The 15,187-nt window shown below is 38.9% G+C and overlaps 1 protein-coding gene across 2 annotated transcripts in view; it reads left to right on the forward strand.

Moving 5' to 3' along the window:
• The window catches only part of PCSK5 (proprotein convertase subtilisin/kexin type 5), a 464,407-nt gene that overhangs the window by 73,992 nt on the left and 375,228 nt on the right, over nt 1–15,187 (forward strand). The gene's annotated exons all lie outside the window — the stretch shown is intronic.

Below are 15,187 nucleotides of genomic sequence, written 5' to 3' on the forward strand. Positions count from 1 at the left end.
GCCTTGAACGCCAGTCCAAGCCTGTTACAAAGTTCTGCTGTATTCTTTGTGCATTTACAGGCAAATTAATTCATTCAGCAAATACTTACGGCACCTCCTTTGTCAGCCAGGTAATCTGCCAAATGCCAGGGAAACCGATATGGGAAGTACAATCTCTTCCTTCTAGGAAGGTAAGCTTTCATGGGGAAGCCTGACAAATCAATAGTTGAAAGGCTTTTAATAATGGTTGTGGTAGAGATAAGCATAGGTGGCTCAGAATGCACCAGAGGAGGAAAGCAGGTGCCTTCACCAAGAGGGTGCGAGGATAAAAGAATTTATTTACCTACTGAGGTCCTCTGGAAGAGCTTGGAGGATGAAAAAAATGAGGGCCAAACTTGATAGAAATCCAACCAGGGAATTATTAGGGATTTCAGTGAGAAAGATATGAGAAAATCAGCGTCTCAGTTAGGGTGATGGCTATGGAAATGCTGAAGAGTGGTCAGAGCTGATCCATCAATGGTGGAGACCATTTGATATGGTTTGTGGAATCTTTTAGTGACCTTCTGTATTGTGAGCTTATTTAATTATTTATATTATCATAGAAATCATTATGTACATACCTAGTTCCTTTTTTAAACACGGCTTTGTTAAACCCTAAGACATATGTGTTCATTAGAATTGTTCTATGGAAGGTCCAGAAACCCACTTTAATAGGGAAACATCATGACTGCCCTTAGTGGAATTCTGTCATCAACATAGCTTTCCCTGGTTCCAGTCTTCCACCCCAGGCCACTGCTGATTACTCCATAAGAAAAAAAGAGCTGGAAAGTTTATTTGCACAAAACAAACAAACAAACAATGAGAAATCTTAATTCTCAGAGGTTAACGTAGGTTGCCCTAATGCTAGACAAAAATCAGGTCTACAAATTTTAGAGGTTCAGTAGAATTTTATTTGCCACATGGAATCTCAGAACCTTTGAGATTGTCTTTTCTGGTATGAAGCAAAATACTTTATTCAAGAGATGGCCGGGCTTCCCTGGTGGCGCAGTGGTTGAGAATCCGCCTGCCGATGCAGGGGACGCGGGTTCGTGCCCCGGTCTGGGAGGATCCCACATGCCGCGGAGCTGCTGGGCCCGTGAGCCATGGCCGCTGAGCCTGCACGTCTGGAGCCTGTGCTCCGCAGCGGGAGAGGCCACAACAGTGAGAGGCCCGCGTACCACAAAAAAAAAAAAAAAAAAAAAGAGATGGCCTACTTTGGAGGGTGGGGAGGAGGGGATATTGATTGGCCTTACTGTTTATCCACACCTCCTTGACCTTTGAGGCAATTCTCTGAACCCCTGGGCTCAGCTCACTGCTCTGGCCTAACTCCTTGAGCTAAGAGAGAGGGACATTGAAACCAAAGAGGTAACAGGGCTGGATTGTACAGATCTCCTGATTTCCAGTCCAGTGTGCCTTTGTAAAACTTTGACCTTCAGTGTCACATTCTGGTCAATTGGGACTGAACTCAAGCATGCAGCTCTTGGGCTAATGAAAGCAGTAAACTCCTTGGTGGGCATAGTTGGGCATACCAACACATCGCCATGGCTGCATGGTGGGTAGTCTTGTGTCAGGAACTGTGCTAAGGATCTGTCATGAATCAGCTCCTTTAGTCTTCAGATCCAATTGTCTGCCCCATTTGACATTCAGAGGTTAAGTAACTTGTCTGAGGTCAGTGTGCTTTTCAGTGGACAAGCCAGCATTCTCAAACACAGGTTGCATGGACTACAGAAACCCCGCTTTTAATCAGTAACCATCATGTCTTCCTTTGTCTCATCTTGTCAGTTCAGTCTAATTCAAAGCATCTGGGTAACTAAGGATTCGGTTACAATGAGTTAGTGTTTGGTTTTTGTAATTTGGGAGATTTTTAGGCCTTGAACTTCCTAGGCTCTTAAATTACAAGTCAGAAGGTACCCTTGAGGGGAAAAGGATTTCTGTCATCACTGCCAAGACTGTGCTGAGAATTCTTTTCCTGATTCGATTTTTATTTTTCATTCATCAGACAATTCTCCTGTCATTTGCAGACTTAACTGACTGTCTTAACCCATTTAAAAATGCTTCCAGCTGAGTAATTGAGGACCTCCGCAAAATTCCATACATTGATGTTAAAAGCTCTGGTGTTACGCCTTTTTGTCCTACTTTCTTTCCTCCTTCCCTCACCTTTCACCCACTGAAGCTTCTAGTTAAGTGATCAGCTTTGACTAATCTCCAGGCATAGAAATGTTATAATGACACAAAGGGGGAGGAAAAAGATGTGCTCCCTCAACCCACTCCATCAGCTGAAGAGAGATTTCAGGAAGGAGCCACTGTGTTCTATGGAAAGAAACCCGGGCGTAGATTTACTTGATAAGGATTCTTGTTTCAGGTCCTTTACTGTCTTGTGACTTGATCAAGTCACTTAACCTCCCTGTGCCACAGGCTCCCCACTGGTGAAAGGATGATCTTTTCATGGGACAGTTTGGTGGTGTTAAAGAAACAACAGGTAGATTTTATTTTGCACAAAACATGAAAAAAAATCAGAGTTTTACTTTCAAAAGCATTAACCAGTGATTTCTTTACCCATGGGAAATCAGAGTACTGGAAAAAACCACAACTGCCACCACCTATATGATTTATTTCTTGGCCAAGCAACAATGACTTCTTTGGTCTATTTTGAGCCTAAATCCAGAAGCTCCTATCTGAAAATGACAGATCATTTCCCCTCTCTTTCCAGAGACTGAGAAGTCCTATCCTACTAGAGCTTGTTTTTTGGCTTTTCCTAATGCATTTGGGGCTGAAGAACAACTGGACTACCAATTATTCCTTTACTGAAAAAGTAGTTAATATAGTCATTCATTCTGTAAATCCTTACAGGGTGCTTGCTCCGGGCAAGGCATGGCGTGGCTGCTCTGAGGGCTAGAGAGATGCTGCTTTCATCCTCCTGCACCTTCACAAATTCTAGGCATCATCTTCAAGGCTGTCATTTCCGTTTTCCTGCTCTGCCTTCCCTCCCCTAGATTCTGAGCTGCTAAGTGTTATACTGAACCAAGCCTAAGAAGTGGACTCGGCAGGTGCTACAATTTTGACGGCCCTTTCCCAAGTAGCCAAGACTCAGTAGGGTTGCAGGGAACTGTGGTCCAGGCCAAGCTCTCACTCCACTGCCGAGAGCCCGAATGTACCAGAGTGGATCTCGTTGGAGGAGGGAAAGTGATGCATTAGAATTGCTGACAGCCCCTGGGTGCAGTAAAGTTCATCACAATCCCATGAACATTGACACAACAGACTCCAGGGTAAGGCATCCAAAAGACACAGCAGGAAAGAAGGAAGCTTGAAGGGGGAGAGCTGTGGCTTCTGGGTCTCCCCACTGAAAATGTGTCAGATTTGATGACAGTGATGAAAATGTGCTTTCTCTTTCCTTCCCTGAGCCTCAGCCCCAGGGCTCCTGTAATTGACTGTGGTGGGTATGAGTTATGAGTTCAGGGAGAGGGAGGCCCAGTGGAGAGTGGAGTGACTTGGCACTCCTCGGCTGTGACACAGAGGCCGCCAGGAAGCTGGGAGCCAGGGCGCTGCCTGGCCTTCACAGAGGGCAGGTGGAAGCTCCATTGGGCACGCTCACTCATCAGGCCCCGCTCCAGACTTTTATGTGCTCTGACCTGCAAGTTTGGTCAAGTACCACCTTGCTGGAAGCCTTGTCAGTGGTTTCGAGGTGAAGGAACAGCAGTGAAATTGAGAAAACATTTGGTTTGCCTCAGGCAACTGGATTTAGGTGAGAAAATGCCAATGCCTTTCCCATTGGCCCAGGGATTTTGGACAGTATTATTCTGGGAGGCTGAAGGCATGATTCTCTCCCATCCTAACCAAAGTAGCTGTTTGCTAAATATTTCAGAGGGTGATGATGGTGTTTAGGAGCTGCCACAGTTCCAGTGTTTTTGTTGCAAAACACCCCTGCCATCTCTGCCAAGTATAAGGTTAGAGCTCAGGAAAAAAGGGAAAGGAGCGGAAACCTGTCAGAGACCCTCTCCAAAGGCCCACCTTTCTCATTTCTCTCTGCCTTTTGGGGGCCCATCATGGGATCTTCATCCAGACTTCTCCCCACCAGTGACTTCTTACTACTTATTTACTGACTTACACATTTTGAGCTCATTTTAGGTTTAAATGTCAGGTAGCCTCAAAAAAACATAGAACACTTGTGCAGACTTCGTGCATTCACCCCTAAAGTTGCACATTTATCTTATAGCAACAGGAGGAAGAGAAGATATTGATTTTTAGCCCAGCCCCATTTGATTTATAGTGCTAGAGCTTACTAAGACAACAATTGGTAGTTTCTTGATTTCCAAGATTTGAGATCTTGACAATAAAGAGATTTACAGATGCTGGAAAGATTAAAAAACAGAAGCTATCAGAGTACTGAGAATGCCTTACATTGAAAAAAGAATAAAATGGATGAAATTAAAACTTCGGGTACGCAATTCTGAATTTATGTACTCACCCCTCCCCCTCAAATTTTTCCACTGTGATCAAACTCATAGCAGTAGGGTCCATGGAAATTAGAAACAAAAGCTATTGCCATTTTTATTTAAATAGCTTGGAGAATAAGACAATGTGTGCAGTGGAGCTGAATTAGTCACTAGAGAAGAGTGTTTCTCCCCATATGAGTATAACTTTTACAATCATTGCTCGTGAGCCATGGAATTAAGTGGTACATTATATTAAGAAGTAAGATGCTGACACACTTTTGGTATTTAGCAGATCACCCCATGTCCTCTGCTTGGAGAAATAATGAGAATGACTGCCCTTTCCTTTGCCAGCATTTGCCTCTTTTTATATTAATCTCAGCTGAATTGAACAATTTCTCCACTCTGTACAAAATAATGCTTGTCTTTGTGTTCACTTGATATACAACTTGAGGGCATCCAGTTTTTGCAAATACAGATCTGGGAATATCTTGAATGATTTATTCACAGAGTTGCAGGATTGGTCAAAGAGAACCAAAATCTAATTCGTGATTAACACTTTTTTTTAAGGTAAAATTGTCATTTTTGCAGATATCTAAAGCTTCAGCTGTATTAAGGGCAGAATGAGGTGTAACTTTAAATGCTCAGTGGATTACTTTGCCTTGGCTTTCAAATTGCTTAGAGGATGGTTATTCAAAAGACAAATACATGTAGAATGAAGTCATGCCACTGTGTTTTTAATGCAGTGATAATCTTGATCCTAGAGTGAAGCTGGAGGGAATTCTGTGCTGTCTCAATTTAATCCTTGCCTTAAGATTGCATTTAATCAAAAGTGTGAATTTAACTCCAGGTGGCATTCAGACAGTAGAATTAGTTTAGGTACTTTAGAATTCCATTTCCTTTTAATACGTTTAAGCAATCAAAATTGTTTTTCGAATTTCCTCTCATTGCTTACATTAATTGTCCTAAAGTTTAAAATAGAAAAACCTGAAATCCAACTTTAAAAATGCAACATTCTTTGCCATTCATGTATCTAATGAGTTCACATCACTGGCTTTTCCTTCTACTACTTCTGTTCCATGTGCTGGGTGCATCTGTGTGCTTGCGTATACACACACACACACACACACACACACACACACACACACTTTTTTTTTTTTTAACAAAAATCAAATTATATTTTATCCACTGGAAAGCATTTTGGCATGACTAGGAATAGGGAGCTATTTTTTCCCCTAGAGGACAAATTAAATTTGTCTCAAAAGACAAATATATTACATTTGAAACAAATATAAAATGTGTCATGCCTTCAAGGGATTTTGAGAAAGTTTAGGAAGTGACACATCAATGGGAAAATGAACCTAAAATCTTTTGAGATTATCTTTACTGGAAAGATAAAGGGAAAGCAAAATATAGATATAAATATATGTGTTGTTATCGGACATAGGGGATAAAAACTGTTGCTTATGGGTATTATTACTAGTGGCCAGGATGTGCAAAGTCTTGAGTTTAAATGTTTGAAAATAAGTGTTCCTTAAAGAAATATGCCCTAACTGTTTTTTCTTGTCAGTTTGGCACCTTTTCCTGTTTTACTTTGAGTGGGTTTCCAGTCATTTTCTTGTTCTTATATTCTACCTCTGTAGCTGCTTTTAAAATCCTACTTCTTCTGCCATATCCTTTGCTTACGGACTAGTTGTTGACCGTTTAAATATTGGAGATGCTCTTTATTAGTCTGGGAGAATGCACCATTTAGCACTGTGGGATTCATTGACTTTATTTAACCCTGGGCCCTTGTAGTTTATGAAAGACTTCTGATTTCTGTGTTCATATGCCAGGTTCTTGACCTGTGTCAACCACTACTTCATCTATGTTTATCCATTTTAATTGTAGACACTGTCTTTTGTTGCTTCTCAGACTTAGTTTGGGAAAGTGGAGGAAGTGGTCCCATCTCAAAAGATAATCTGTACAACAGTAGGTTTCAAGTCGAGGATCAAACCGAAAAGGGTTCCATGATACATTAAAAGTATAGAATTATATATAGAAAGAACCCATCCTATTCATTGCTAGTAAAGTAATAACTTGTGCTATCATCTTTCTGTTGTTGAAATATGAAATATCCTATTATATTTGGTAGCATTAAGCATACACCCTTTTTAGCACCCTCTCCTGTTTAAAATTTCCTGCTATTTTTAAAAAATAAGTAGAAGACTTAAACATGCCTAACAGAAAATGTATTAATTAAATGTAAAAATATTGTCTAGCCCTCTATACCTATTTATTGAGGGCCTGTTGTCAAGCATTACCCTTGATACTAGGAATACTAAAACCTAGCTTCTTTCTTTCAAGGAAGTGGCAAGAAACATGCAATTAGAATATAAGGTACTAAGTCCTGTAAGAGCCTGCATTTGTATAGCACAATATATTTTGAGCTTCACACCAAAAATGTCATTTTACAGGTGAGAATAGAGAATGTTAAGGCTTATGTGATTTGCTCAAAGTGGACAGGCTAGTAATTGGTGGCACTCTACCAAGAACTCAGGTAGCACACTTTCCCAGTTCATTATTCTGCACTGCCTATCTGTGACATAGTCTAGTCCAGCTCTACCCCCTGCATGTATGAAGAACACATGCTAAGTATTTTTACATGTAGCTCTAGAAGTAACCTCCTTGCTTTTTGAATAAACCTAATTTAATGTTAAATTCTTTTGCAAAATCTGTCCAACACAGATATTATATCCGCTTTTTGTGGAGTTGCAGAGGTGGTAATTGATATGTCTGAGATGGAAGGATTAAGTAACTTTGTCTTCTGATTAGTAATACAATGTTCCATACCTGCTGATACACTAAATAGCATTTTATGCCTTATCCTTTCCTTATGCTTGAATGCTTCATACTTGGAATCCTTTCTATCCTAGAAGTCATTTTATAATTTCTCTGCTGTTTAGATGACATTGAAACTGTGATTTTTTACTACATAATTGAAAGGACAGAATCTGTATCAAAGCTCCTTATTGGACCAGTTTATAGTGGCTAGCATCACACAAGTACCATTCCTAGCTCTGGGCAGGAGGGTCTTCTGCCCAGGGCCTCATGCTCTAGAGGGCCTTATTGAGCCTTTTTTTCAGCTGAGTTTGTCCCTACCAGCTGAGGAGTTGGTGGGGCCTTGGGGACATGCCCACCCTGAACCTGTGTGGCCTTCTAGACCATTTTCCTGGTACTCAGGAGCCCAGAATTAGTTGACCAGATGTCTGGGAACCAGCTTTCATGACTTGTGTGAGTCTCTTTCCTCATCCATCCACTGGAGGGCGAAATGCACTATTGGTATACCTACCCCTAGGCCTTGAGGGATTGCTGTAGGCATCTATGGCCCATGGATGAGCTGTAGACCAAATTACAGACACACATTGTTTTAGGGCTTTTGCATTAGCTGTTCACATTGCCTGTAATATTTTCCTTGAGACATTTATATGGCTGGTTTCTTAATATTCAGGATTCTATTAAAATATCACATCTTTCAAAGAGGCCTTTCTTGACCACATTACCTAAAAGAACCCCCTCCTCCATAATCACTCTCAACCACCTTATGTTATTTACTTTTTGCACCATTTAACACTATGAAAATCTATTATATAATCTTTTATTTATTTACATGCTTATGGTCTAACTCCCAGTGGAATGGAAATTGCCTGAAGGCAGGAAATTGGTTATTTTGCTCACTGCCATTTTGTAGCATTCAGAACAGTGCCTGCCACATAGTAGGTACTTAATATAATACTTTTGGAGTGAATAGAGAAATGAAAGAAAAGGCCTTGAGGGTGGGGAATAAATTTTACTGCTTTAACTGGATGTAACCATTCATTTTTCCCTTTCATACATCATCTTACCAGAAATGGGGAGGAAAAACACTAGACGAAATATTAGGAAATTAAATTAGAAGTGTGCAAGTAATAGTGGAATAGTTTAAAGGAATAAATATAACTAATTCTCTAAAAGTAAGTAATACAGTTAGAACCATAATGCCATAAGTTTTTCATGAAACAAAATAGAACATGATTAAATTGATGACACATTTAAAAATATAGAGTTCTCTTGGAGAAAGCCAGCTAATTATAAAATTTTAGGGCAGTTAAAGTTTTTCACTGTGGCCTGCATTGTCTTCTATTACCCTCTTCTAAACATATGTGCGGTATTTATTTCACAACTTTCTTCTCAATGACCTTTCAAAATTGTATGATTCCTCATATTACTGACTAGATGATTCTTTAACATAAGCCTCTGATGTCTGCAGTCATTAAATAGGATTCAGTGTGCCTATATCAAGGAAGTCAAGTGAAAATTCTCCTTCAAATAAACAATAATGCTTATTTTGTTCACAAGTAGCCCTCTGAAATAAGCAGAATTCAAACAATTATGGTTTTTTTCTTCAAAAGGAGTGATGAAATCAAATAACAATGTCAGCATTTAGTGACTCACTGATTACCAGTTAGTGACTAGATGGAGGAAGATTTAAAGACTATTACACGCTGAACGCATACTTTTACTAGATTCCCGGATGCTCTCAATGATTATCTCTGATTTCTTGATCAGAATTTTAGAAAACTTTTGGGATATGTTGGCTTCAGATTTTAAGGTTTGGAAGTAGCTTGTCAGTGCCAAATCGTCTCCATCAATCCCTTACTTCCAAAGGAAAAAATTACACGGCCTGTATGTACTTAACTAGTACTTTTTGTTTGTTTTCAAAGTGAGAGAAGAAAACAGAGGGGAGAAATCTCTTCATGCTCCTTTCCCCCATTTTGTCAAAGCTGATCAAAAAAGAGTACGAAAGATGGAATCCCACATATTTTATTTGCTGGCATCTGCTTCATCAAATCACGAAAGTAGTAATATATTTACTGTGTTCCTTTCCAAATCTTAATCTTGCATCTGCACAGAATGACTTAAGATCATCTGTCCACAGGAGCACCTATCTGACCTCTGTATTGTGTTTAACACAAACTTCATTCCCAGTCACATCAGAGAGTAGACCACATACATCGACAAAAATTTCACAGCCAGAAGAAAGAGAGTAGAGAGCATATTAAGTCTGTCTTCTATCATTTTACAGAAGAAGGAGGCCCACGAAGGTTTTGCAAGTTCACACAGGTGGCTGGTGGCACATCTGAGATTATAAACCAAGTTCCCCAAATTCCAACCACTTCTCTTTGTTATTTACCCACCTTGTCTCAATATTGGCCATGTTATAACATACTATAAAACCATCTAAGGTACTTTTTATATGCTATTTTTCTCATTATTGCTTTTAAAATATGTTGTAATTTAGGCATTTGGTCACATTTGATACCATTGGATTACATAATAGTAACCAATGGAACATGTTAAATTAAAGGAAATTTAAAATTGTTTGTATAGGTGACATACTCACATAGTTCAAAAATAACAAGGTATTAAAGGGCCTACGGTAAAAGTTTTCCCTGGTATTCCTGCATCTCAATCACCTAGTTATTCCCCCAGAAAGCAACCAGCGTTATCAGGGTTTTTTGTGTACAGTAGTTACGTCAGAGAGGTGCAAAAATTGTAGTATCTTTTGTAGACTGTTCGTACCTTCCTTTTTTTTTTTTCATTTTAGGCTACATCATGGAGACTATTCTCTGTCAACACATAAAGCCCACTTCATTATCTTTTATGGTTGCATTGTGCTCCGTTATATTGATATGTCGTTGTTTAATTAATCCCTATCAGTGTATATTCAGGTTGTTTATTACTTGCAGTTATTACTAGAAGTGCTTCAATAAATAACCTTGTATATTTACATGTGTTAATAAAAATGTAGGGTAGCAGAAAGTAACACAATGTTGTAAATCAACTATACTTAAATAAAATATTTTTTGAAAATGTAGGGTAAATTTCTAAAAGTAGAATGACTTATTTTAGGATTTGTAGGTAATGTCCAGTTGTTGTCCATAGAGTTGTATAGATTTACATTCCCATCCCCATTATATGAGGATGACTATTTTATCATTCCTCCCTTGTAGTATGGCATCAATATTTAGAATGTTTATATCTGAAAGGTGAGATGTGAAAAGCCATATCTTGGTGTGGTTTTAATTTGCTTTTTTTTGTATTTATATGCATGAGGTTAGGCATGTTTTTATATGTTTAAGAAACTTGATTTACCTTTTTGGAGATTATTGTACTCTTCTCTTTTGCCTGTTTTCCTATTGAATTTTTCTCTTACTGATTGTAGGAACTCTTTTTTTTTTAAAATTTTAATTATTTATTTTTTTGGCTTCATTAGGTCTTCGTTGCTGCATGCGGGCTTTCTCTAGTTGTGGCGAGCGGGGGCTACTCTTCATTGCTGTGTGTGGGCTTCTCATTGTGGTGGCTTCTCTTGTTGCTGAGCACGGGCTCTAGGCACGTGGGCTTCAGTAGTTGCAGCACACGGGCTCAGTAGTTGTGGCTCGTGGGCCCTAGAGCTCAGACTCAGTAGTTGTGGCTCATTGGCTTAGTTGCTCTGTGGCATGTGGGATCTTCCCGGGCCAGGGCTCAAACCCGTGTCCCCTTGCATTGGCAGGTGGATTCTTAACCACTGCACCACCAGGGAAGTCCTGGGACCTCTTTATATTTGAGGGAAAGAGCCTTTCTCCATGGTAGCAGCTATAAATGTTTCTCTAGTTTGTCTTTTACCTTGTTTATGGAGTAATTTTTGCCACACCAAATTTATGTTTTCTGTAGTTGAATGTATCCATTTTTCCAAATCACTTTTGTGATTTTTATTATAGTTAGACAAGCATCATCCACTCTAAGGTTATTTTTCAAAATTTCCTATGTTTCTCATGGGACTTATATGGGTTTATTTGTTTACTTTTACTTTTAAATATGATTCATTTGGAACTGATCCTGATTAAGATGTGGGAATGGTTTTAATTTTTTTTTTTCCCCAGTTGGTTCGTGTTTCAACATCATTTATAAAGTAGTCTGTTTTCCCTCATTGCGTTAGGATAGCAGCCGTATCATATACTATATTCCTACATATTTTCTGTCAGTTTCTTGACTTTCCATCCCATTCCATTGATATATCAATACCTGTAGACATTTGCTCTCAGTATGTGTTTCAGTCATTAGCTTTAACATATTTTAATATCTAAAGGGCTGACTTATCCTCACTTGGAGATACTACATATTTTTTAAATTTCAGTTTTATTGAGGCATAGTTGACATATAAAACTGTAAAATATTTGAAGTGTACCTCATTGTGATTTGCTATATTTGATCTATTGAAAGTATCCCCCCATCTAGTTAACATATCCATCCCTTCACATGTTTGTCTTTTTTTGGGGGGCGGGGGGTGAGAACATTTAAGTTCTACTCTCTTAGCAAATTTCAATTATACAATATAGTGTTATCAGCTATAGTCACCATGTTATTCATTAGATCCTCAGACCTTATTCATCTTACAGCTGTAAGTTTGTACCTTTTACCAACTTCTCCCTATTCCCCCCACCTCCAGCCCCTGGCAGCCACTTTTCTACCATTTTTTATGAGTTTGACTTTTTTTTTTTTAGATTCTACATATAAGTGATACCATGCAGTATTTGTCTTTCTTGTGATAGATACCATAATTGGTTTTCTGTTTATATTTATATGATAACTTATATAATGTAAATTCACAGGCTAACATCCTCTTTTCTCTGATTGCTGACAGATTTCCTTCCCTGTGTGTATAGTGTCAGAAAGTTGGTAAATTCCAGAATCATGAGCTATGACTGAGACTGTGGGTAGGCTTCCCATAATCATCAATTAATGTGCTTTGCTTGACAAGTGAAACTGATGAAAGAGAACATGTTCAGACAAAGTTTCTGAAGTGGCAAATGCCCACTGTTCATGTGGACCATGTAGGCAGGTGAGCTCTGTGAGTAGAGGGAGGGGCTGTCCTTAACACCCCGTACCACACATGTGGCTTAATTAATGGAGGCTAGATTGATTTCAAAGGTCTAAAGGTTTTTATACTCTGGCTTAAATGTAGATCCATAATATATAGGAAATAGAACTTTTAGAAGTTAAACCAGTGAGGGAAAGCACAGTTTTCCTTTTTTCCTGGGCTGACCATAGTTTTATGAAAATGAATTTCTAACTGGCTTTTCTTTGCACTGGGCTTCTTGGCAAGAAGTGAAATCTGTATAATGCATTACCTCTGAGCTTTTTTTTTTTTTTTAAGGTCTCAAGGACAGACATATGGATAATGGTTTAAAAATATAAATATGCTCTTTCCAGTCATAGAAATCTCCAGACCCAAGGGGTGCTTTTCCCAAAAATGTAGGGCTATAGACTCATACTCGTAAAGCACCAAAACAAAATACATGGTATCTGACACTAAAAAAAAACAACTGTACTTTTCTTGAGTATTGCAGCCCTGTGATCAGACAGAGTGACTTACAGTCAAATGTAGATGCCAACTTGCTATGCTACCTTCTAGCCAGTGAGCCCTGTAACTAAGCATTTTTGTTTGGTAAAATTACAGAAGAGATGGTGTTTGGTGAGGTATTTTGTTCTATTTTAGTACCTATAGTTCATCTGGGAAAACGGCTGTCACTTGGTCTTCTCACATACTTATCCCATTTGTCCATTTGTGTGTGTGTGTGCACGCGCACGCACACACACGTAGGGAGAAGTACATACTTACAGTGCCATTGTAGAGACATTTATCCACCCTACCCATCGTAGACTTGTTCTGAGCTTGAGCCATCTCTTTATTGAGTCCACACGAGATTTGACACCTTCTGATTTGTGAACACATATATGTTGGCAGTTCAGGATTTATGGAGGCTCTCTTAGGAAAGACCACTGCCAATATATAATTAGTTTGCAAAGCATTTGGTCTAAACAGATCTGCAGCCTTCTTTTACCAAGTGTGCAAATGTGAAGTAGTTCCATCTTATTGGGATAAGTCTTAAGAGACAGTACTATAAGGACTGTAAATGTAATTTGCATAGTCAAAATTTTCATAAATGGTCTAATTAGTATAGTGATAGATCCTCCATCACATGTCATTCATGAAGATAATGACATTTTTATGAAGTGGAGAATTGTAGCATAATTGCTAAATATTCCTTGATAAAATTAAGTCCATCAAAGGCAAAGATTATTCTTAGTCATCTTTATATTCCCAGTACAGTGTCTGGTATTGAATAAGCACTTACTGCGTATTGAATGAATAAATGACTTTATGAAACTCATTCCTTAGAAAGATTTTTTGAAATAAAGAGATTAGGGCTTCCCTGGTGGCGCAGTGGTTGAGAGTCTGCCTGCCGATGCAGGGGACGCGGGTTCGTGCCCCGGTCTGGGAGGATCCCACATGCCGCGGAGCGGCTGCGCCCGTGAGCCATGGCCGCTGAGCCTGCGCGTCCGGAGCCTGTGCTCCGCAACGGGAGAGGCCACAACAGTGAAGTATGCACACACACAAAAAAGAGATTAAAATGTTTTCTGGAAATAGACAAAATACACGCACGCTCATGCTTGCTGCTCCACTTTGATTGAGAAGGAAATTGATTTTGTTCTGTATTTTTAGAAACGTGGTCACTTTAAAAATTACTCTCTTCCTTTAAAAAATTACACACATTTTTAATGCCCCATTAGTTGCAGTGTGATTTCTAAATAGCAGCCTCTTGGAGTAAAGAAAAAACAAGATCCTTATTAGCTTGCCTGACAGCTATTGTCCAATAGTTTAAAGAAATAACATGTAATACCTTTTATCCATTGCACACACATGTGTGCATGTGTGTGTGATGTAGAATGATTCAGTGCCACTGAGTCACTTGGTCTAGATTAATTAAAGCAGGAACAGAAAACTTTCATTTTCCAGTATATTATTTTTCATTTATTGACTTTTCTCTGTGCTGATAATTTTGCTTAAATTACCTAGCAGAAAATGCACATATATGATGCTTAGCTGTGATCCAGATCATAAGTAGATCTTATTTAGGAGGCTGTGTGATTGTTTGCCTTGTTAGTGATATAACTAAGAATTCACTATTTAAATTCATCTTGCATACCAATCTTCTTGTTGAATAATATTTCCCAATATAAGAATCATAGAAATTTATTAGTTGGGCTTTTGGCCTTAGTACCTTGTTTATAGCTAGGCATTTTGAGCTTGTTAATTGGTCCTTTAGTATTCCTTCTCCTCCAGTAATCTTTGAAGTAGGCAAGAGAGGTTCTGAAATCTTTATTGAATGGATGGGTATGGAATCACAGATCATAGCAGTGGACCACAAAGTCTTCCTCCCCCCACCAGTTTCTAATTCCTTTGTGGAGAGTAGAGATACATGGTGGAAGGGAACATTTTAGAGTATTACAACTGAATTAGCTATGGCCAGGAGAAATCAAACAAAGAGAATTTAGGAACAAATGGTAGAATGCCACCGGGCTGATACTGTATCTGAGATGCTCTGTTCAAAATGAAACATGCTTATTCTTATATTGCCATAATGATTAACTGTTTTTAAAAGTACCCCCATTCATATCCATACCATTTAGGTTACAATTCTGTATTAAACTCAAAGTTCCCAATTGCTTTTTAAAAACTAATTGTGGCTAAATGTTAAGACTTTCTCAAATGTAGAGGGTTTGAATTTTGGAGCTGGCGGGGAGCCTATGGCTCAGACAGTTGAGTGACTTCTCCAATGTTTTACCAGAGACAAGTCTAGGGCTTTGGTTTTCTGATTACCTGAATAGTGCTTTTT

Source organism: Kogia breviceps, chromosome 8 (assembly GCF_026419965.1).
Source record: "Kogia breviceps isolate mKogBre1 chromosome 8, mKogBre1 haplotype 1, whole genome shotgun sequence".
Lineage (NCBI taxonomy): Eukaryota > Metazoa > Chordata > Mammalia > Artiodactyla > Physeteridae > Kogia > Kogia breviceps.